At 42.7% G+C, this 24,728-nt stretch overlaps 1 protein-coding gene across 7 annotated transcripts in view; it reads left to right on the top strand.

The window, feature by feature from the left end:
* The first annotated feature begins 8,388 nt into the window (after positions 1-8,388).
* Positions 8,389-24,728, top strand: part of AKAP13 (A-kinase anchoring protein 13) — a 334,433-nt gene continuing 318,093 nt past the window's right edge. For all 7 annotated transcript variants that reach the window (XM_042941070.1, XM_042941069.1, XM_042941066.1 and 4 more), the window contains exon 1: positions 8,389-8,599. The gene's annotated coding sequence lies outside the window, so the exon portion shown is untranslated. The remainder of the gene's footprint in view (positions 8,600-24,728) is intronic.

Below are 24,728 nucleotides of genomic sequence, written 5' to 3'. Positions count from 1 at the left end.
AGGGTCTGACTCAGTCATATTCAAATTGACCAGCTCTTTCCTGAAATACTTTGGTATCTGGGAATACATATATTGTAAGACCTAAAAACATTAAAAGTACAAGTGGTATATTTGCTCTATTAAAAAAAAAGAAAAGAAAATCTGGATGAAGCCATGCTGAAACTGTAGTTATTGGTAACAGTTGTGTGCACATGAAAATTGTTCTCTTTTAATATTTCAAACTCCATACAATTTGGGGGAAGATAGTGCATTAAAGCTGAAAACAAAATTAAAAAAAAAAAAGATCTGCCCAAGAAAACCCGAGTTTGGGCTGCACATGAGTTGTTGACCTCCATTTCCATTAAATGCTGTTTAAGGGCTCAAAAAACATGGTGTTTCTCTAACGCCAGCTTCAGAAGCCTACCATTATAAATAATTGGGGTAATTATGAGAGCAGCTGAATAAACTGGAAAAGGCTGGGCATAAAGAGAGAAGCAATAGGATGAAATGTGTGGTTCTTGAGCCAGCCCATAAATCTCTCTGAAATCAGAATAAGTCTCCACCTTCCCCAAACTGAACCCACGTTTCCAAGTAAACACCAAGCCAAACCTAACCGAATCAAAATAATGTCACCCCTCCCCCTGAAGTGACTCTGGTTTTCCTTTCCAGTTATGGGGAGGGAATCTCTAAACCCTTTTACATGTCTAAAGTTAAATTCCCTTGACTCAAGACTGAGAAATATGGCAATAACTTCTTTTGAGGCCAGGGTGGTCCCTTAATCCTGAGTCTTTTGCGATTCCCTCCCTTGCATCAACCCAACAGCCCATAACTCTTCTACCGTTGGAAATATAATGCCTTTAGAAGCTTGATTTGAACACATGAGCAGCCTTTAAGCAAATCTACTATTGGAAGGGTCATTATGGAGAAAAGCAAGGTTTCAGAAATTAAATAAATTGCCCTATCACTAAGGGCATACATCTGGCCCATATTAATTAAAGGCTAGGAAACCCTTTGGGGCAGGAAATTAGGTGGCTGTCACATCTATTGGAGAGGCCGATACATGATAATATGCACTTTTGGGAAATGTTCGTTATAATTGTTGTGGGGTCCATGTTTCCCTGAATTTCTCTAACAGCACTTTTTTTTTGCATGATCGGATCTACTCCTAGACTGTCATTTTCTTATTGTCTGTAGAGGGAGATGTGGAGGAGGGAGTTAAAGTGGGCAGAGCAAGGGGCGCCTGGATGGCTCAGTTTGTTAAGTGTCCGACTTCAGCTCAGGTCATGATCTCACGGTCTGTGGATTTGAGCCCCGTGTCAGGCTCTGTGCTGACAGCTCAGAGCCTAGAGCCTGCTTCAGATTCTGTGTCTCCCTCTCTCTCTGCCTTCCCCTGCTCACGCCTGTCTCTTTCTCAAAAGTGAATAAATATTTTTAAAAATTAAGAAAAAATAAAGTGGGCAGAGCACTCCATGCCAGCCAAAGTGCTAAGGGTTATGCATGTGTTGTTTTATCAATTTATCATCGTGTGGCTATTGGGTAGGAGTGATCACTTCACAAGGAATTTGAGCATCTAGGATTTAAACCCAGCCCTGACTGCTTCTAAAGTCCTGGTCTGTCTTTCTTTCTTTCTTTCTTTCTTTCTTTCTTTCTTTCTTTCTTTCTTTCTTTCTCTCCTTTCTCTCTTTCTTTCTTTCTTTCTTTCTCTCTTCCTCTTTCTTTCTTTCTTTCTTTCTCTCTTTCTTTCTCTCTTCCTCTTTCTTTCTTTCTTTCTTTCTTTCTTTGTTTTTTTATTTAAGTAATGTCTGTACCCACATGGGGCTTGAACTTACGACCCTGAGATCAAGACTCACATGTTCCACTGACTGAGCCAGCCATGCACCCCAAGCCCTGGTCTTTCTAATACCAGAAAAACTTAAGTCAGAGAGGTTAGGCACTCTAACACCCTAACAGTGGGGATATAAAACAGCAAAAACCTTTTTAGGGGACTATTTGCAAAGAATGTACATCAAGATCCCTAAAAAGGTTACAACTGTCTCAGGTGGTAATCGTTGTAATGATAAACACCATTTACTATGCATTTATCTGTAATTCAACATGTTAACTCTATGCTGTTTTTTCAACATTGTTTAGTTCGTACCTGCAGAATTTTTGAAATCTGTGATGGGAATATATTATGAACAAAGGATTGGTTGCTTAAATAGGTCTTTATGAAGCACCCCCTCTGTTGAGATAGGCTGAACCCTCATAATTCTAAATGGAGATGGGAAGAGGGCAGCTGAGAGAGCCCAAATGAGGGAGGACCTAGTCATTGTGCCATTCTAAGCTGGAGTTAGTGACCTTTTCTTAGTTTTCAACCCTTAGAAGGTAAGCTGTGCCCATCAGTGGCTATGTGATTTGGCACAAACCACTTAGCCTCTCTAAGCCTGAGTGACTTTGAAAAGAGGGATGATGGCGCTAGCCCAGGGTTGTGAAAAATAAATCAGGTAATGCAAGTGAAAGAGAAATAGTGGGGGAATTATGACCCCAGGCACATGTGATTTGGAACAAATTCCCAGATGGAGACTTAATATGTGAATCAGTGAGCCTGACCTGTACTGTCCAGTATAGTAGCCACCAGCCACATGTGACTTTTGAGCATTTTAAATGTGGCAAGTCTGAATTGAGGTGTGCTATAAGTATAAAATACACACTGGATTAATTTGAAGACTTAGTATGATAAAAAGAATGTAAAATACCTCATTACTAATTTTTTATGGGTTACATGTTAAAATCATACTCTTTGGGACATATTCGGTTATGTGAAATATCCAAATTAATTTCATCTGTTTCTTTTTACTTTTTAAATGTGGTTCCTAGAAATATTTTATTTTACTTTATTAAACTTTATTTATTTTAATTTAATTTAATGTATTAAATTTTATTTATTTTAAGAGAGAGAGCATGCAGGCACAAGCAGGAGTGCGAGAGGGGGAGGGGAAGAAAGAGAGGTAGAAAGAGAATCCCAAGCAAGCTCTGCATTGTCAGCGTGGAGCCTGATACAGGGCTCAATCCCACAATCTCAAGATCATGACTTGAGCCGAAATCAAGAGTCTGATACTTCACCGACTGAGCCACCCAGGCTCCCCAAAAATTTTAAATCACATACGTGGCTCACTATACATTGCTGTTAGGCAGCAAAGGAAGCTTCCCTCTGGCGTCCAAGAAGTGAACACTTAGTTGTGGACTGCAAAACCTCTCACTTGGAGAGTTTCTCTTGGAAATTTCCGTGTCCCCCACCCTTATCCTCATCCCCCACTTCAATTTAGCCGAAGCACTGGGTGCTTAGGGTGATCTTTCTAAGATGAAAAATCTGTTCTCATCATTGTTTTGTTACTTAAAATCTTTTGAAATTCCTCTGGGCCTCTTTAAAAAAAATTTTTTTTAAACTTTTACTTATTTTTGAGAGAGAGAGAGAGACAGAGCATGAATGAGGGAAGACCAGAGAGAGGGGGGAGATACAGAATGCAAAGCAGGTTCCAGGCTCTGAGCTGTCAGCACAGAGCCCAATGTGGGGCTCAAACCCAGAAACTGTGAGATCATGACCTGAGCTGAAGTTGGACGCTTAGCCGACTGAACTACCCAGGCACACCCCCCACCCCTGGGGCCTCTTTTAGAGTAAATGCCAATCTCCTTAGTAACTTGGCTTCGGCTAACTGCCCTCAGTTTCACTTCTTCACTTCTACTCCTTCCCTCTCCAGTTTCCTATGTGTGCTCTATGTCTGATACCTCCATGTCTTTGAATTTGCTCTTCCTTTTCTGGGAATGTCCTCTGCTACCTGTGCACATGCACCCAAGCCTCCTGCACTACCCTGCCATTCTTTACCCAGTTAATTGTCCTCTGAGACCTGGCATAACTGTCACATCTTCCTGATTGCTCTCTTGAACTTTGTAAGCAGAAGTTCTTCTCTCTGTGCCCCCAGAACCCTGAGTTTGCTTCTATAAGGGTGCTTACATTTCTGTTTCCTTGCTGGCTTGCTTGCCCATTTTCCTCATTTGACTGTGAGTTCCTGAAAGCCAAGAACCTTGTTCTTCATCTCTAATCCCATGGCACACAGTAAACTCTCAATAGCTAATCTATTTGCTAACTGAATTGAAAAGCTGGCCAGGGAGGAGTGCCTGGGTGGCTTAATTCTGTTAAGCATCTGACTCTTGGTTTCGTCTCAGGTCATGATTTCACGGTTCATGAGTTTGAGTCCTGCACTGGGCTCTGCATTGACAGTGTGGAGCCTGCTTGGGATTCCCCCCCTCTCTCTGACCCTCCCACATCTCTCTCTCTCTCTCTCTCTCAAAATAAATAAATAAACTTAAAAAAATAAAAAAAGAAAGGGAAAGCCAGTCAGGTAATTGACCAGTGATAAGTAACCACAAACTTTGTGGATGCAAATGATGGAATTCTCCACTCTGGCTGGCTTTTTTGGCTTACGTGATTGAAAATTCTATGTGTTGTTCTGGCTTCAGGTGTTGCTAGATTCAGTTCAATCAATGCCACCTAGACATTGTTTGTCGTCATTTCTCTCCCTTTTCACCGTGCTGGCTTCATTGAAAGAGATGCTTTCCTCCTGGTGACAAGATGGGTGACGAGCATGTCTTTCCAGGTTCCACTTGAGAAAAACACAATCAGCTACCCTGATAGTTCAGAGAGAGGGTAGAATTTACTTCTGTTGCCCCTAACTGGTGTGTTTGGGGTCGAGTGCCCAACCCTGAACTAATAATTGTTGCCTTTGTATGTAATGCATTGACTGTCTCTGGTCTGATCACACGCTAAAGCCATGGAATTGGGGAAGTGGGTGGTGTTGGCTTTTCTCCAAGCAAGGGGCTGAAAGTGAAAGTTACCTCAAAGCAACATTAGGGTACTATTGGTACCACAAAAGCAATAAAATGTCCACTGCTATGAAAGTAGAGCCCTGAGACAAGTTTGTTCTAGTGCTTCCTGACTGATTGATTGATCTATTTATTTCCAAAAGTTGACATTTTAGAAACCAAGAGAGATTCATGTCCCTTCCAACTGTGTTGATTTTGTTTTCCCCTTACTTGGCATTACCGGGGACTGACTCTGTAAATTGGAACTTACCCTTGCTATATTTTTAGAAATTAGAAACCATGTAAATCGATTAGAGAGTGTGAAAATTAATAACAGGAGACCTCATTTAGAATGGAGTCAGTGGGTGGGCAAGGGGAGGCCTTATGAGCCACCACTCCTTGTGAGTTGTAGATCCGAGCCAGACCTTGCACAGGGATGCTAGTTCATGATCCCGGTAGGAAGAAGGGTTTCTTCCTCTTCTGGCAACAGCCCAACCAATGAGAGACTCTCACAACTCAGCCAATGAAAAGCCACTATACTTTGAACTCCCAGTTTACTTCATGGGACTTTTTGTTTATTTTTTTTATTTTTTTAATTTTTTTTTTAACGTTTATTTATTTTTGAGACAGAGAGAGACAGAGCATGAACGGGGGAGGGTCAGAGAGAGAGGGAGACACAGAATGTGAAACAGGCTCCAGGCTCTGAGCAATCAGCACAGAGCCCGACGCGGGGCTCGAACTCACCTACCGTGAGATCGTGACCTGAGCCGAAGTCGGACGCTTAACCGACTGAGCCACCCAGGCGCCCCGAAGGGGACTTTTTGTTTATAACAACCTTCCCACTGCCCTCTTTTCTGTATAAAAGAGTGACTCCCTTCTGTCCTGCAACTTCCCTGTGGTTCTGCTGTAGCTTATGTGTCCTAAATTGCAATTCTCTGCTGTTCCCAAATAAACCTATTTTTGCTGGAAAAATAAAAGTGCTGAAGTCATTTCTAATTTTTTTTTTAAGTTTATTTATTTTTGACACAGAGAGAGAGTGCGATTGGGAGCTGGGGAGGGGCAGAGAGAGAGAGGGAGACACAGAATACAAAGTAGGCTCCAGGCTCTGAGCTGTCAGCACAGAGCCTGACTCGGGGCTTGAACTCATGAACTGTGGGACGATGACTTGGGCTGAAGTCAGAAGCTTAACTGACTGAGCCACCCAGGTGCCCTGTGCCAACATTATTTCTAAGGTTAACAAGAGTTGTAAGTCAACTGGAAAGATAGTTCAGAGACATAAAATCCTACCAGTGCTTGATAAGGCCCTGGTATCTTTCCTGGCTTATAAAGTTACTTAAGGAAAGTGAGAAAATTACTAACCACTACATCACTTTCTGGTGAAATGGGGCACATTGGATGTGGATATTTGGTGTCCTTTGGAAGAACAAATCTTTAGTATCAGGGACACTCAGTTTGAGGACCCCTCATACTAGCTCCTTCTGTACAAATTCACTCGTGCAAAACTTTTGAGTTCTTCCTGTTTCCACCAGCACTATGATAGGTGAAAGAGAATGGGGGGGGGGGTTAAACAAAACAGACTTAAGGGAGCATACATTATAGTGGGGGAAAGAGGTAATAAACACACACAAATAAGCTATTTTCAGACTGGGATAAATGCTATGGAACAATTTGAGTCATATGCATGAGAGGGACTGGTTGAGAATGAGTTTTTTTCGATAGGCCAGCCAAGGATGTTTCCTCTAAGGAGGGGTATTAGAACTAATATCTGAATAACAAGAAAGTGCCAGCCTTGTAGATAACTGCTTAGGACTTCCCAAAGAAGATGCAAAACTCAGCTGTCTGGAAAATTTAGAGAAGACCCTTCTCAAAGCAGGGTCCCAGACCAGTAGCATCAGTATCACCTGGGAGTTTGTTAGATAAACAGAATCCCAGATCCCACCCCAGACGTACTGAGAATCCACAGTTAACAAAACTACCCAGGTGATTTGTAGCACAGTAAACTTTAAAAAAAGTGCTGCTCCCCTCCTGGCCCCTGGATGTAGCATGCAGCCCACCAGAAAGGTGTAAATCCTGCTGAGGCAGGGAACAGGAAATGATATTGTCAGCAGTCACTAGAAAGATGACATGGTAACATTTATTTGCTGCTGCCTTTGTAACAGACTTAGCCAGGCTGTAGGAGAAGACCATGGGATTATCACATATTATGGTCTAAGTGATTTTCTAGGTTAGGTCCCTTGCTTTACAGGAGACAGAGGCTCTTGAGGGGTGACCTGCTCATGGTGGACTCCTCTGTGGCAGAGTCAGGGCTGGGATCTAGGAGACTCCTCTCTGTGTGCCACCTTTCAAATATTGACAAGGAGAGATTAGAGTGAGTATTGAGGATGGTGGGCAGCACAATGAGGTCGTTGGGAAATAATATCACATGAAGCACTGGGAATGTTTGGCCTAGATTTTTCATTCTGTGAAGGTAAACTAGGAAAATATATGCGAGAACCAGGTCCACTTACAGGGAAGCAAATTTCAGCTCAAGTCTAGGAGCACTTCTAAGACACAAAGCCACTCAACAATGGAACATGCAGTAAGTATATGCAATACCTCTCTCTCAGGTCCTGGGTCATGAGCTTGCCTCACTCAGGGTTCCCAAAAAGAGAATCATACACTTTAATCCTAGTAACCATTGTTCTTACTTAAATTGCTATCAATTTGGACGTTCTTGACCTGCATAAAAAGTGTTTTCATTTTTTACTTAATATTTTTCTTTAATTGGATTCATTTTCTATAACTTTGTGTTTAATCTAAGAAATAACATCAGTGAAATAATGGTCTGATATAATAGGCATTTTCCCTCCTAATACACAGTGTAATGCACACTGAAACACAGGCGCACCCACACACACAACTATCAAAATGAAGTTTCTTCGAACCAGTGGGCCGCATATTGTTTCTCAAAAGCCACCAGCTAATTTCTGAAGTCCTTTGCAACTGGAGGATTGTAAGATTTTGTGGGGATCGCTTAGCCAAAAGTTCATGGGATGCACTGTCACAGTCCTGATGCCGCCAGGAAGCCATCCATGCATCCAGTCATCCATCCAATAAAACACTTGCTGACTACCTAACAATGACTCTCAGAGGCACTGACACACAGAAGAGTAAACTCACTCTCTGGTTGCAAGTGGGAGGAAATAGAATAGTAAATCATTTCAGTATGTGTGTAGTAACTGCTACAGCTCAGGTAAGTACTGGCACACACAGGCAGGGCGGTTTCCGGAGATAGGGCGGAGAGGAGAGGGTGGGAGGGCATTTCCCAGAGCAGCCTCTGCCAGCCAGCCGGCTTGGATCACTTTGCCGCCGCGCAGCAGCGGCGGTCAACCTCCGCCTCCCTTAGCAACCTGAACGCACCGCCTAGGTGTCTTCCTATTGGCCTCCCGGAGCTTGATGGGCAGCTCTGAAGGGCAATCCCTGCTCACGGCCCCTCTCTCCGCGTTTACTTACGGGAGGGCTCGTAGGAGTTACCGCCCTCCCTAGGTGCCCCGCCCATGCCTGAGCAGCTTGTGGCGCATGCGCGAGCGGGCTGGGGCTGTGTGCAGGGCCAACGCGGAGCCGGAGCAGCCGCGGTGAAGCTCCTGGGCTCCTGTGAGACCGTCGTGCCCGCTCGTCGCCTCGAAGTAGCAGCTTCAAGCCGTCGCCGCTACTGGGTGAGCGGCCGCCTATTGTCCTTCTCGGCGGCGAAGGTGCGGAGCTGCTCTGGCTGGGCCCGCGGGGGAGCCCCGGGCGCCGCACGGTGAGAGCGCAACTTAGTTGGCGGAGTTGGGGGAAGTTTTGTGATTTGGGGAGGGGTCGCGGGCGCGGTGCGCGGGGCCCCTCCCGCTGTGGCCGCTCCTGGGGGCGGGGGCCGGGAGGGGGGCGGGGCCGCGGGGGGAGGAGGGGGCGGGCGGGGATGAATGGGCGTTGGGGAGCGCCCCCGCCTCCGCGGCCCCCTCCTCCCCCTCGCATCGCCCCTTCGTTCATTGTCTGCTCCGGGGCCGCGGCGCGCTTCCCGGCTTCCGCAGCCCGGCTTCGGGGCCGCCCCACTCCCGGGGCCGGGGGCGCGGCCGCGGGGCACAGACACGGGGGTCCCCTCGGGCGAGGCCCGCACCCCCGGCCCCGGGAGCCACGGCTCCTCGGAGGGTCCCTCCTGTCCCCGGGGTGCGCGAACAAGTGCTGCGGACGCGAGGGAGCCGCTCCCCCCGGGCCGACACGGACGGTAAACACTCCGGGCCGCGCCCGCCTTCGGGGGGCGCCTCCTGCGCTCGCTCCGGGGCGGAGCGGGTCGGGGCCGCGCCGCCGGAGGGGACCTGCACGGGGACAGGGCAGCGGGCTCAGCTCTCCACCTAGTTCAAGTGCAGCCATACTTCGAGCCGTAACAAAACATTTGTTTTTGACTTACTGACACTTTTTTTTTTCCCAAAGTTAACCAATATGAGAAGAGTTTTTTTTTTTTTTTTTTTTTTAAATGGGAAAAACTCAAATTTTTTTCGCCAGAAAGAAGGATAGACAGGTTTTTTGGCCTTTTTTGTTTGTTTGTTTGTTTGTTTGTTTGGAAATACGTAGTTTTCCAACAGAATGATTTCATCACATTTACGTTTTTAAATGTTACTGTGGACTGAGGAATTCACAATCAAAGTTAGATTGAGCAATATTTTTGTGTTCCTTCTCAGCTTTTATACTCCTGGGTGAAGTTATTTTGGGAGTTTATTGCCTCAGGCATACACATCTAAAGGAAAAAGCAGTGCCTTTTTTTCTTAATTCCAGTCTCCCCACTTCCCCGCCCCTTTATTTTCAGAAGAAGCATCTTATTCTATTTTTCTAAACCTTTGGATTGCTCAGATCAGGACAAATGCTGCCTTTTTTGAAAGGTGACTTTTTTGCAAGTTTGCAAAGAAGTAATGATCAGCTGAGATAAATCACTCTTCTAGTTCTTGTATTCCTTGGTCTCTTGGGTGATTTGCGGGCTGCATTAAATACAATCCTTGTCAGGTTTGGGGTTCAATCCTACAGAATTCGGTTCATTTGGCTTATGATGTGAGAATAATTTGGCTTACAATGTTTAAGTCCCCTAGGTGGACCAGCTGAAATGCCTGTCCAGTTGGGGTAGTGGAGCACCGACCAGGATGCGTTAATACCAGTTGTTATATCCCATTGCCATCTGCCAAATTAAAAAGCAAAATTTGAGAAATACTGTGTGTGCCAGTTTGCTTTGATTGATTTCTCATGCTGAGTGAGTAATGTGGGGAAGTTAGGGTTCCTGGTTTTTTCTGGTTCGGTTGGCCTTGTTTTGTCTTGAAAAACCAACTTTCTTCACCTGATGAAGCTAACGAAAAATGTGTCTGTGGCATCAGCGTTGTGCATTTAAACGACAACAACAAGGTCACTTTTAGGAGTCACAATCCTTGCTCTTAGAGCAATCGCCTGCGTAGGGCGATTGTTCGGATGGAGGTTGACGGAGGTTGGAAGGGATTGTCAGGGAAGGGCATCGTGTAAACAAAAGGACTTCCAACGAAATGGGACAGCTAGGCCAGTTGCTTTTTCCTTCTCTGAGCTGTGATACCACATCCTACACACTTTTTGTTTTAGGATTTCTCACACTTCATTTATTTGCCTAATTACAGTTACCAGTGTATCTGTAGTACAAATGGACTCCTAATCTGTTAACTCCTTGAGGGCTGTGATGGGCCTTATTTCTTCCTTAGTTTTGTACCCTCTTTGCCAAGAAGGAGCCTTAACACAGCACAGGTGTTCAGTGTGCGTTTGGATTCGGGCGAAGTGCTTGGTACTGAGTTAGCGATAGTGCACGTAAGAACCACTAACTCTGGGACCTTATCCAGAACGACTGTTCCCTTGCAGACCTGTGATGAAATTTAGTTAACTTTAAAAAGGATTTCTAACGTCTCTTTTTATCTGCTAATTACATCTTGAGAAGAAGTGAAGTTTAAATAGTGCACCCTGGATTTTCAAAAAGTGGTTCTCATTTAGAAATTTTCTCCCTTTTTTGGTGAAATGATTAAGGCTACCGGACAAAGCATTTCACATCTCTGCCTCTTCTATTGTGAAATGGGGAGGTCGCACAGTTTTGAAAGAACACGCAATTTTTGGAGCTAGTTACAACTGAGATTCAGATCCCCACACTTCCACAGACTAGTTGTGAGCCTTGAGCAGGTCACTTGATCCCACCGAGCTTCTGGGTCCTACCGTGTAAGGTACCATACTTGGCAGTGTTCTTTGTAAAAACTGAAACTATGAGGTACTTAATAGTGTGCCAGACATTAAGTAGGTGCCTATTACCTGGTAGGTGTAATAATAATTTTGATACCTTTTTATGTGACTTGAAGCAGTTTTAGAAGCTGATGCTTCTGAGGTTAGCGGTTTAGCTGTTTTTTTCATAAAGGAGAATTGAGTGTTCTTTAGTTAAATGCAATTATTTTTTTCATTTAAGGGGCTAGTTGACCTGAATGGCAGTAGAAACTTATCTTCTCATTCACCGTACAGGTCTTGGAGTGGGATTTGCAGAATGGCTTGGGAGTGTAGGACCTTATGCGTTTCCAGTGTTTAGGAAATGGTGAGAGGGGCGCCTGGGTGGCGCAGTCGGTTAAGCGTCCGACTTCAGCCAGGTCACGATCTCGCGGTCCGTGAGTTCGAGCCCCGCGTCAGGCTCTGGGCTGATGGCTCGGAGCCTGGAGCCTGTTTCCGATTCTGTGTCTCCCTCTCTCTCTGCCCCTCCCCCGTTCATGCTCTGTCTCTCTCTGTCCCAAAAATAAAAAAAAAAAAAAAACGTTGGAAATGGTGAGAGATGGATTATCTTCAACACTTGTAATAGGATATCTGAGTTTTTCAGTCCGTTCCACCTTTTCTATCTTATTTTACCTTAGTCTTGAAACATGATAGAGAGAGAGAGGGATTATGACTATTTCTCAAATTTGTGTAAGACAGAACTGGAGTGGGCAGTGTTAATACAATTCAGAGACGTGAGCAAATTGCTTACTTCCCCTTCAAGATAACACCTTTGAAGGTGCCACCAATTGCGGAAGGAAGCAGTGATTCAAATCAGTTTTACTGGCTCGGTGTACAATACTCACAGCACCAAATAGAATAGATCTGTTTTAGAACTATTAATCTGTAATGGCATTCCTTTTTTTTTTAATTAAAAAATTTTATTTTGGGGGTGCCTGGGTGGCTCAGTTGGGTAAGCGCCCGACTTTGGTTCAGGTCATGATCTTGTGGTTTGTGGGTTGGAGCCCCTTGTTGGGCTCTGTGCTACAGCTCAGAGCCTGGAGCCTGCTTCAGATTCTGTGTTCAGATTCTCCTTCTCTCTCTACCCCTCCCCTGCTTGCACGCTCTCTCTCTCTCTCTCTGTCTCTCTCGCTCTCTCAAAAATAAACATTAAAAAATTTAATAAAAAATTCTTTTGAGAGAGAGAGAGTGTGCAGGGGTGGAGGGACAGGTGCAGAAAGAATGAGAGAGAGACAGAGAGAGAGACAGAGAAACTCAAGCAGGCACCACGCTCAGTGCAGAGCCTGACACGGGGCTCAATGCCATGACCCCAGGATGACCTGAGCCGAAATCAAGAATCGGATGCTCAACCAACTGAGCCGCCCAGGTGCCTCTGTGATAGACATTTGTGTGTATTGAAGCTCATCTTGCCATTAGTTGTTTTTTGTTTTTTTTTTAATAAGGGTAAAAAGTTCAGCCATGGAGGGTTTATAGTAAACCTTTAAAAGTTTTATCTGATCAGACTCTCAGATTGAGGAAAAAACATCCCTGACAAAGCGAGATGAATAAACTTGAACTTTCTGATAATCTTTTCTTTCAAAGTTAATATTTAAGTGCACTTGAATAGACTTGGTTATTACCGGTGGCCACAGGCATCCATTTGGAAGCAGGCTCCTGAGTCACTGTCAGCCTGTCTTACCACTGTAAATGGGGAGAGAGGAGGAAGCTGTTAGTGGAAGGGAGTTGGTTTCATTTGGACATCCTCACATCTATGGTCTTGAAATCCACCCATGGGTTGATTGGGATGTAATAAATAGAAGATGAAGAGATAACCCATTTTGTCAGGCCTTTTGGGACAGTGGACTACCTGGTAGTGAGATGATTGTTTGCACATTTATGTGGAGTGATGGCATACTTTCCTTTTTTTTACCCCGCAGAACTGTGTCCAGAGCCTGGGAAAGGTGGATATCAACGTGTTTCTGTGATGTGGTTATTGGGGTGGGGAAAAGGAGAAAGTGTGAGGAATCTACCAATTTACCATTTATGTCACCCCGTAGGCTCTTTTGGAAACATGCTTTTGAATTTTCACTTCTAGTGACATCATAAGCCCGTGTTCTGCCGTAGCTTCTACCAGTCCCAAATGGTGAGTTAGTTATTCCTGAAGGGTTAGGTGTGTCACACTGTATGTAATTGATTTATCTTTTAGACAACTAAAGATGCCAAGTTAGGGGGAAAGCACATAGGAGTTAGGTAAAGAATTTTGCAGAACCCAAGATGATTCTCAGATGGTGATCTCTAAAAAATCACATGATATGAAGCTGCCTATGTGACTGCACATTCAGACTTTGCCATTATTGGCTGTATGTCCTTGAACAAGCCACTTCATCTGTCTCAGACATAAGATTCTTACTTGTAAAATAAACACACGTTTAATATAAATCATCTTCTATCTACTACATGCTACTGTTGTGTGAAACCTTGAGATAAAATGCTATACAAATGCTATATCATTTGGCAACTTTATTGGTTGCTTAGCGGTTTGGATAAAATTTAAATCCTAGTTGAAAAGGGGGAAACATCCAACTATGTTGGTTTTTCTTTATAAAAGATAGTTAAAATAGACCATATTTATTGTTGTTCTCCTTGCTTGGGAAAATTGATACATTTTACTTTCGGCTCTTCTCAGTTTTCCTTTTATAACATGTTTGTCATGGAGTAAATTTCTAAAGAAATTTCAGTTCAAGATGCGTGCTGTTGGACCCAAGTTACTGTGAAATCACAGAAACTGACATTGGATGCCAGTTCCTGAAGTCAGGTTAAACCACAATAAACAGTGAACAAAGAACGTCAGAATATTTCAAGAGTACAAAAGAAGGCTAGTGTGGTTGTCTGATCTTTACTGACTCATTTTCTTCAATTATTTTTTTTAATTGGTTTACTCAGATCAGAGGAGTGTGTCTCTTATGTGCCAAATGTTATACTGTGTGTCTTACCTACGTTTATTTTATTTTATTTTATTTTATTTTATTTTATTTTATTTTATTTTATTTTATTTTATTTATTTTTTTTAAGAGAGAGAGGGAGAGCAGGGGAGGGGCAGAGAGAGGAGAGAGAGAGAGAATCCCAAGCTGGCTCTGCACTCTCAGCACAGAGCCTGACATGGGGTTTAACTCATGAACTGTGAAATCATGACCTGAGCTGAAATCAAGAGTCAGATGCTTAACTGACCGAGCCACCCAGGCACCTGATACCTACATTTCTTACTTAATTTTGAAAATCAGCCTATGAGTCAGGCATTATTAAGCTGTTTTACTACGAGGAAACAGCCCCCAAAGTGATTTGACAGTGATCACATATCTATTAAACTAAAATTTGAACTCAAGATTATTCTGGCTCGAAGGCTGTGCTTTTCACATTATTGATGCTATTAGCTGGAAAGACTAATTTTTAAAACAAATCAAGTTTATTGAATTACTATTTGTATGATAAAATGTACCCATTTTAAGTTTATAGAGTTTGATGAGTTTTGTCAAATGTATCCATACAGATAACAATTCAATCAAAATATGGAGCATTTCCATCATTCCAGAAAGTTCCCTCATGCCGGTCTCTGGCCACTTCTTCCCCTCAACCCTTACCCATTGCCTACCTCACCACAGGCAACCGCTACTCTGCTTTACGTCATTGTAGTTTTGTCTGTATTAGGAGTTCTCCAATTGTAGCCCTCAGGCCAAATCTGGCCTACTGCCTGTTTTTTAAATAAAGTTTTATTGGGACATGACAGTACTCATTTGCTTGTGGCTAATCTGGTGCTGCCGTGACAGAATAGTTACTAGAGACCATGAGGCCCACAAAGCCACACATTCACTATCTGGCCTCTTATAGAAAATGTTTGTGGATCTGGATCTTTGTGCTCAGCATAACCAAATGCAATGGTCACATATAAAAAAATTAACAAGTCTAGTAATATTATTCAGTGCATCTTCAACTTTTCCTGTTTGTCCTGCAAATATCTTTTTACAGTTGGTTTAAAATTTTTTTAACCAGGGTAAAATCAAGGTTTACTCAGTACATTGTTACTTCTTTAGTCTCTATTTTCTCATTCTTTATTTGATGTATAATTTACATTCAGTAAAATTCAGTAGCATTCTGGGAGTTTTGACAGTTGTATACATTTGCATAACCACTATTTCGGTCAAGATATGTATGGAATGGTTTCTTTATCCCCCAAATTCTTCTGAGCCCTTTTGTAGTCAACCCATTTTCCACTCCCAGACCCTGGACACTATTGATCTGTTTTCTGTCTCCATGGTTTTTTGCCTTTTTAAGAATGTCATGCCAATGGAAACATACAGAATGTAGCCTTTTTTTTTTTTTTTCCCATTTGCCTAGTGACTAATGATGTTAAGCATCCTTTCATGTGATTATTTGCCATTCTTTGGTAGTGTATTCAGTTATTTTGCCGATTAAAAACATTGGATTATTTGCTTTATTACTGACTTTTGAGAGTTGTATATACATTTTAGAATCAGATACATGATTATGGTTTATAAATACTTTCTTCTTGTCTGTGGCTTTTTGTTTCCTAATAATAATTGTCTTTAGAACAGCAGTTCTTTTGGTAATGTTCCAGTTGTTTTTTCTTTAATGGATTGTGCTTTTGGTGTAGTATCTGAAAAATCTCTGCTTAACCTAAACAAAAAGACTTCCCCTGAATTTTCTCCTATAAGTTTTATAGTTTAAAATTTTACATTTAGGTTTATGATTTACTTAGAGTTAATTTTTCTGAATGGTGCAAGGCATGGATTGAGATTTATATTTGTGTTTTTTAAATTTTTTAAAATGTTTATTTATTTTTTAAGACAGAGAGACACAGAGTATGAACGGGGGAGGCACAGAGAAAGAGGGAGACACAGAATCTGAAGCAGGCTCCAGGCTCTGAGCTGTCAGCACAGAGCCTGACGTGGGGCTAGAACCCATGAACTGTGAGCTCATGACCTGAGCCAAAGTCAGACGCTGAACCAACTGAGCCACCCAGACGCCCCTGAGATTTATTTTTTTGTTTTTAGATAAGCAGTAGTTCCAATGTGTTTGTTGTTGTTGTTGTTGTTGTTGTTTGAAAAGACTGTTTTTTCTCCATTGAATTACTTTTGTTGAAAGTCAGTTGATCATATACCTTGGGTCTACTTCTGGATTCTGGATTCTTTTCCATTGATGTGAGTCTTCCATTTGTCCTTTACACACTGTTGATTACTGTAGCTTTATAGTAAATCTTGAAATCAGGTAATGTTGCTTCTCTAATTGTGCTATTTTTCAGAAATAGTTGAGTATATATTTGAGTATTCTAGTTGCTTTACCTTTCCAGGTACATTTTAGAATCAGCTTGTTGATATCTATAATCCTGGTGGGATTTTTGGTTGGCATTGCATTGAATCTGTAGTTTGGGAAAGAATTGACATATTAATGATATTGAGTCATGAACATGGTATAGTTATTTAGACCTGTTTTTTTGGCACACCTGGGTGGCTCAGTCGGTCAAGCATCCAACTTTGACTCAGGTCATGATCTTGTGGTTTGTAAGTTTGAGCCCTGCATAAGGCTCTGTACTGACAATGTGGAGCCTGCTTGGGATTCTCTCTCTCCCCCTTTCTCTGCCCCTGTCCTGCTCTCTGTCTCAAAATAAATAAATATACTTAAAAATTTTTTTCTTAAAAATTTTTTTTGATATTTTAATTAGTGTTTTATAATTTTCAGTACTTGCATCTTGCCTGTATTTTGTAAAATACACACACACACACACACACACACACACACACACACATACACACAGCATGCTTTTTGGTGCTGTTGTAAATGATGCTTCTAAAATTTCAATTTCCAGTTGTTCATTGCTAGTATAAATAGGATTGAATTTTATATGCCAGCCTTGGATCTTAACAGCATTGCTAAACTCAGGTTTAGTTAAAAAAATTTTTTTTAATGTGTATTTATTTTTGAGAGAGAGAGAGAGTGCGCAGGAGAGGGGTGGAGAGAGAGGGCAACACAGAATCCAAAGCAGGCTCCAGGCTCTGAGCTGTCAGCAGTTGGACGCTCAATTGATTGAACCACCCGGGTGCCCCAACTCAGTTTTAGTTTTAGAATCCTTTTTGTAGATCTTTGGGCCCTTTTTTTTTTTTTTTTAAATTTTTTTAAATTTATTTTTGAGAGACGAGTGGGGGAGGGGCAGAGAGAGAGGGAGACACAGAATCCGAAGCAGGCTCCAGGCTCTGAGCTGTCAGCACAGAGTCCGACCTGGGGCATGAACCCATGAACTGCGCGATCATGACCCGAGCAGAAGTCAGATGCTTAACGGACTGAGCCACCCAGGTGCCCCTGGACTTTTTTTTGCATAGACAATAGTGCCATTGGCAAGTACAGGCAGTCTGATTTCTTCCTTTGCAGTCTGTATGCCTTTTGTTTCTTTTTCTTACTTTATTGAATTGGCTAGGACCCCCAGGATGGTGCTGAATGGGAATTTTGAAAGTGGACATCCTGTCCTCATGTTAAGGGGGGAAAACATTCTGTGTTTCACCATAAATGTGATGTTACAGGCATACTAAGAGATTGTGGGTTTGATTCCAGACCCCTGCAATAATGTGAGTATCACAATAAAGTGAGCCAAATTAATTTTTTGGTTTCCTATTACGTGTAAAAGCTATGTTTATATTGTAGTCTATTAAGTATGCAGAAGCATTCTGTTTTAAAAAAGGCACATACTTTAAAAATACTTGTTTGTAAACGATACATTAACTGTAAAGTGTGATAAAACTGGGCATGCTTGTATTTAGAGTTTGCTTTTGTACATGGCCTTTATCAAGTTGAAGTTTTCCGTTTCTAGTTGGTGGGGAGTTCTTATCATGAAAGCATATTGAATGTTGCCGAGGCTTTTTCTGCATCTTTTGTGACGATCATATATTTTTTCTTCTTTACTCTGTTGATATCTGATTTTGGCACTTTGAAACAGCCTTGCATTCTTGTGATAATCCTGGGTTGGTCATGATTTTTGAGAGACGTAGCTTATGTTTTAGTATCAGACTCTAGGAGGCCTCCCTGTGATGATTTTTGGAGTTTTCAGATTCCTCAGCCTCCCCAAACTCTTAGGTCTTGTCCCTTTGACAAGATTGCCATGCTCTGCTCAGGATCCTCCTCATCGCACTCTGCACTCCAGAGTGCCTCCAGGCTGAGAAAGCTGGAGTGGTGGTGGCCCGTCCCTTCTCTTCCCCTCAGTTAGGGATGGCAGTCCCTCGTGCCTGTTGTCCAGGGTCTCAAAGACGTCACCTTACGTATTTTGTCTTTCCCTAGTTGTTGGAGGGGGCGTTGGCAGGATAAGTCTGGATGCAGTTACTCGATCTCTCTTTGAAGAGTATACTTTATTGGTGGTGCTGAAAGTCTTGTTACAGGATTCTTCAAATCTTGGGGTGGGGGGGGGCGTATAAATATCAAAGAAACTTTTGTTCGGTGCCTGCCGTCTGTAGCTGAGCCCTTATCCGGTGGGGAATACAGATGAGTAGATCTCTTCCAGGTGAGGAGTACATACATAGCACATACATAGGATAAATCAAAGATGTGAAATGCTCTAGTGATGAACAGACAGAGAAAAACCACTGTGGTCCGATATCTTCGTACAGAAAGGCCTTCTTTTACATTTTTGGTCCCTAGCGTATATGTGTAATTCAGTCTTATGGCACAAGATGTAGTGAGTCAGTGGACGACTACTGGTTCTTTCAGATGCATTTGACAACTTATTTGCTGTGTGGCTTTAGGTAACTCCGTTTTCTCGTTTGTAAAATGGGCACGTGACATTCCTTGGGGCGTTGTTTGCTGATTGAATTCCCTCAGCCCGCAAGGGGGCCTTCTGTATTGTCAGGCACTGTTGCAGGTGATGGGGACGCAGTGACAAGTAACAGGTGGTTGCTGCCATCAAGGGGCTGATATTCTAGTGAGGGGAGAAGAAGGTAAACCAGTGAACGGTTTTGGTGATGTCTCGTGGTGATAAGTTTAGGAAGAATATGAAGAGTATTAGCAGAAATTGGGGCGGTCAAACAAGACCTTCCGGAGGCGAGGAGATTGGAGCAGAGACCCGAAGGAAGTGAAGGGAGCAAGCCAGCTGCAGATCCCTGGACGTTCTGGGCAGGAGGGACACGAAAGGCCAGGAGCTTGAGGTGGGAGCATGAACGGGAAGGTTGGTGTGGCCGGGATGGCCGAGGAAGGAGACCTATAGGAGGTCACGCGTAGGGAGGCAGAGGCCAGGTCACAAAGGCCTTTAAGTATGACGGGGAGCCGCCGAAGGGCTGGAGCAAGGAGCCGCGAGAGCTGATTTCAGGTTTACGGGATCCCTGGGGAGGTGGCGGGCCGGAGTGCGAACAGGGCGGCCGGGAGTCTGGTAGTTGGCTCTGGGGGAGGAGGATGGTAGCTGAGGTCCAGCTCGTAGCAGCGCAGGTGCCGACAGGAGGTCGGAGTCGGTGTGCGTTTGAAGGTAGGACTGATAGGGTTATTTACGGATTGGAAAAAGGCTTTGAAGGGAAGAAAGCAGTCCAGGACGATCGCCGGGTGTCTTCCTTGAACAACCGGGTGAATGGTGGAATGGTTTCCTCAGCGGGGAAGGTGTGCGTGAGTTTATTGGGAGGAAGACGTCGTCGTTTCTCCTTTTGGACATGTTAAGCTTGAGCTCCATGAGATTTTTTGTTTTAATTTTTTAATGTTTATTTATTTTTGAGAGAGAGAGTGTGAGCGGGGGTGGGACAGAGAGAGGGAGACACAGAATCCGCAGCAGGCTCTAGGCTCTGCACGGTCAGCACAGAGCCCGGTGCGGGGCTTGAACCCATGAACTGTGAGATCATGACCCGAGCTGAAGTCGGACGCTTAACCCACTGAGACACCCAGGGGCCCGAGCTCTGTGAGATTTTAAGTGAAGACACCACTAAGTAATTGGCTGTGCAGATCTGTGGTTCGGGAATGAGGTCTGGACTGGGTATAAGATCTAGAGAACTACAGATAAAGAAGAGGGGTTATTGCGAGAATTACGAATCTCTAGACTCCTGGCACCTGGCATCTCACCTGGCAGGGTAGCTAGTAATGGTAGTGATCGTGGTAAACAACAACAGCTACTAGTTCTGAGGGGCTGGATGCGCGTGAAGGAGGAAGGTGGTGACCTAAATAACGCCTTGCCTTTTAAATCAGAGTCGGTTAGGACTGTACACGTGCTGAAAGCTGCTCTCCTCTGAGCATGAGAAAACTAGTCGTGAGATCTGTTGTACATTTCCAATCTGTGAGCATATCTATGATTTGTAATGTGATGTGGGGGTGTCATTTGCATGTATTTCACATACACCTAGTACACAGGAGAGTCTGGAAGGAGGCTATCGCAGATTGTTTAGCTGTGTTTGAGGAGTGAGATGGTAGGGTAGTTTTCATCTTCTAAATGTTCTGCGATGTATGTATTTTCGTTAGTCTTATTTATTTTTCTTAAGTAAATACTACTTCCAACATGGGGCCTGAACTCATGATCCTGAGATCAAGAGGCGCATGGTCCAGAAACTTAGCCAGCCAGACACCCCTAGTCTCATTTTTAATGAAGGGAGTTTGTGTTTTTGGAGAGTCCTGCTCAGTTGGTGAGCTTCTGGGCTGAGGAGTTTCATTTGTTTGTGGTTGCTAACACTCCTTCCCATAGCTGGGTCTTTGACTGTGGTCTGCTGTCTTAAAAAGTTGAGCCCTTGATCACAGGGAGGGGCATCACGTAGGAGAGTGGGGGTTTGGGCAGGAGTCCGTAACAGCTTCTGGGAAAATTGTTAACACATGTTTGCCCCACCTGGCTAAATGTGGCACCATTTTGTTCAAAGGGGGCATTACTCACCACCTGAAATTTGTTGGACAAATCATTTGAGATGAATTGAACTGAGCATGATACATATTTTTTGAAATCTGAATTATACCATCAGCATTTACTTAGTGTTTTAGAAGTATTCCTTTTCACAGCTGAAGGAGGTAGATATATCAGGGGCTTTTTGCAAATTTGACATTTCCTGTAATTCGTGAATCCCTTCTAAAAATACGTAGTATCATTTGAACAGTATCTGTAAATACATCCACCTACCTGGTTTTGCCAGTTGAGTTCTGCCCTGTCTAAAGGAAGTGTGTTTCTGGAGTGGGAGCAGGTAGGTGCATTGTGATGTAACAAATAATTTCTGTTACTTTTTACAAGCTGGAAGAAATTTTTTTTTTTTTTTTTTGCTTCCTGGGTACACGGTGCACAGCATGTCTGGGCTTCAGAATACAAAGGATGTCTGGATGAGACCTTGCAGTTTGGGAATTATTTAGGGAAAAATGTGGCAACAAGAGTTGAGAAGTAGAGTTCTAATTGTTTATTTGGTCACATGAGGCCTTTGGGGCCTGACTGAGGTGCTTTCTCTGTTTGAGGATTAAGGATATATATGGGTCAGTGGATAGGAATGACCGGCCTTTTTGCCTGGGCTCTCCTGCCAAAATGGTGCTGTACGTATGGTTAGAGCATGATAGTGTTTTCAAAAGACTTTCGCAGTCTAGAACGATTTGTTGACAAAGGGTATTTCCTAAACGGTGTTTTCTAAAAAGTAAAGTCACTAAAAGGAAGAAGAAACTTTTACTAGGTGCCTACGAGTGTTTTGTGTGTTCATTTACATTCTCTTAATTCCTTACAATAGCCTATAAGATAGGTGTTATCCCCACCCCCACCTTTTTTGATGAGAAAACGGGGGTTCAGAGATTTTACTTTGCCCATTTCAGGTCAATGAACTGTAATTTTCATCCAGGACTTTGTGACTCTAAACATACTCTAGTTTTATTACATATATGCCAGAAGTCACTTTTTTTTTTTTAAACTCATATAATTATATCCAGAATAGCCAGCTTAAAATTCCAGCTTGTTCATGTTGTAAATAGAAAATCATTGTGGTTTGCCCTTAGAGTTTTCCTAGAATTCTTAAAACATGCTGGGCTTCCATGTTTGTGCCTTGAAAGTAGCAGAAACTTACCAGTACGGTTGTATTTTACTTGACATGTGGGGAGCTTTGTGGATCAACATTAATAATTAACATTTACGTACTCTTTCACATCTTCAAAGTGTTTTACAAACAGTTAATTAGTTCATGTTTAACCTATATTGGAAGTTGAAAAACCAGTTTTTTAAGTTCATTTTAGTGGTGCAGGAGTGGTTGGGTGGGTGCTGAGGACAATGCAGGTATGCACCTTGCAGTCTCTGCAGCACCTTTCCTCAATCCCCTCGCTTTGTGCCGGGATCAGCTTGTAGTAAGCGTGTGTTTTGGGTGTACATCTTCTGCTTAACGCAAAGGAATTAGGTGAACTGAAAGAAAGACAGGGTTCAGGATAGTCTGGGAAAGACCCAGGTGATTCACTGAACTGCGTTGCAAGTTTCCTTTCTGTAGTCCCTTAAATGTGAATTGTCCTTACTTACTTCCTGTGGGGTTTTAGGGGATGGGAAGTGATTGGTGCGGAGACTCCGGCAGATGAACAGAGTCGTTACATGTGCTAATTTCTGGGAAAGGTGTTTTTTTTTTTTGTTTTTCAATCCTGGCTTAGGAGATAATAACCCTGTAACTGAATACTTTGCTGGTTTCCTCACTCCCACTTGTCACCTGATTCCATCTCCTTTCCCCTCTACCCCCAGTAAAACAGTTTTTACTTGGCAAGGTTGTGTAGCGAGCGGGGAAGACTTTGGAGGAGACTGGTCCCAGTTCGGCTGTGTTTCTGTCACATAACTAGCTGTGCAACCTTGAGCGGGGTACTGTTTTATTCTGCCCCTGAGTTCTTTTGTTCAGTGAAGTCATGTATTGACCTTTCATTGAGTGCTACAAGGGTGGTCGAAGGGGGATATGAAGCTTATGGTCTTGGGCATGAAGAGAGACAGAGGATGTTTTAACATCAGTGAGGATTCTTCAAAGTCATCGTGACTTCTTCCTTCCTACTTTGGTTGGAATGATTAAATTATGTTATGCTATTGTTGCTTGCCACATTGCTGCACTTTAAATATCTTTCTTTTTCTAATACAGAGCAATAAATAGAACTGTTTGATAAATATTGTGTCTGGGTGATTTCCTAGGACAGGACGTGTGAGTTCCTTTTCATCATTGCTGATAGCCCAGTCATTCAGAGGGACCTCCTCATGAATCTTTGTCTAGATGACGATCCCAGAGAAACCTTAGTATGTGGTGGCAGAAAGGAGAAGAATTCTGAGAGCTTGGATGTGTATATGATTAAATCTTTATCACCGGTGGGAATCTGTTCTCTTTATTGGGCCAGATACGAATGGCCCTGAATTTTTCCCTCTGTCAAATAGTATTGTTTTTCAGGTCTTTCTCTTCTTTCCTCTTTCCCTTTTCTTCACTTCTGGAAAATCTGAAAACCTAAAAGTATGATAAATTGGCTTTTGAACCTTTTTGTAATGTTAAATACACCCAGGTTTAAACTTCAACCTTTTCCACCAAGATTTCTGGTAACTTGGAAGGAACGTTGTACAGCTGAACCTTGAACAATGCTATATGTGAATTTTGAATAATTGGGATTGACTTAAATATTTAAAGTCACTTTTATCTTAAAGGATGGCTATAGGTAACATTTTTTTTTTTTTACCTTTTTGAATGAGACATTTTTTCCCCCCCAGGATAAATTATGTATATAAATTAGAAAAGATGGGAGTTTTCTTTTGGAAACACCTAGTTGGTTAGAACAGTATCGTAAACTGTAGAAATAAGTGTTTTTTCTAAAAAACTGTGCCAGCAACCAGGACGAATGATTGTTTTTCCTGCATACATTAAGTATCTTGGGTTGTACGGTTTTTGGTCACCTCTTTAAATTTTCCATAATGTCTTTGCTCACTGTACCTTTCCTCCTTTCTAGTTAATTCAGTAGGATTCATTTGTCACACTGCTCACTTGACTCGGTGGGGATGAGGTAATCACTTATATCTGTATTTCCTCTGGATTGTAAGCTTCTGGAGGGTAGATTTCATCTGTTTCGTTCATCACCTGGCATCAATCATGGCATATAGATGTTAGTGGCTATGCAGGAAATACTTGGATTGCTGATGGATGGATGAATTTGTGACACAACTATATATACATATTATATTGAACCATTAATAAAATCTACCCCGTTGAGAATAAACAGATTTTAGTTTTCTCCTCCCAGCATCAGTTGTAGTTTGATTCTGGTGAGTTACATCATCCCTTTTGGGGAAGAGAAGCACCATGTTAAATGGAAGATGGCCAGTGTAGACCAAGTCAGGTGGGAAAATCTGTACAACTCTTACCTGGTTTTTGTGCTTGGTCAGGGCAGGTCTCTGTCACTTTACGTTTGAACCTGTTCAGCAGCTTCACACTGACATGTGGGTGACTGATGTGAGACTGTAGGTATGGCTTGTCTACCTAATTCTTTTGTCTGCTTCATTTTTAAGAAATATCACATAATCATTTTAAAACATACTCAAAAAATACTCAGAACAGTAGCATTGACCCCTGTGTACCCATTATGCCAGATTCTAGAAAATTAGCAAGATCTTGCCTTTTTTTCATACACTGTTTTTTAAATCGAAGCGTCACTGAGACGTTTCATATAAAATTTACCCCTTGAAT

This window comes from Panthera leo, chromosome B3, assembly GCF_018350215.1.
Source record: "Panthera leo isolate Ple1 chromosome B3, P.leo_Ple1_pat1.1, whole genome shotgun sequence".
NCBI classification, from domain to species: Eukaryota; Metazoa; Chordata; class Mammalia; order Carnivora; family Felidae; genus Panthera; species Panthera leo.
The sequence above is the reverse complement of the archived record's forward strand: the minus strand, read 5'-3'. Positions and strand labels throughout refer to the sequence as shown.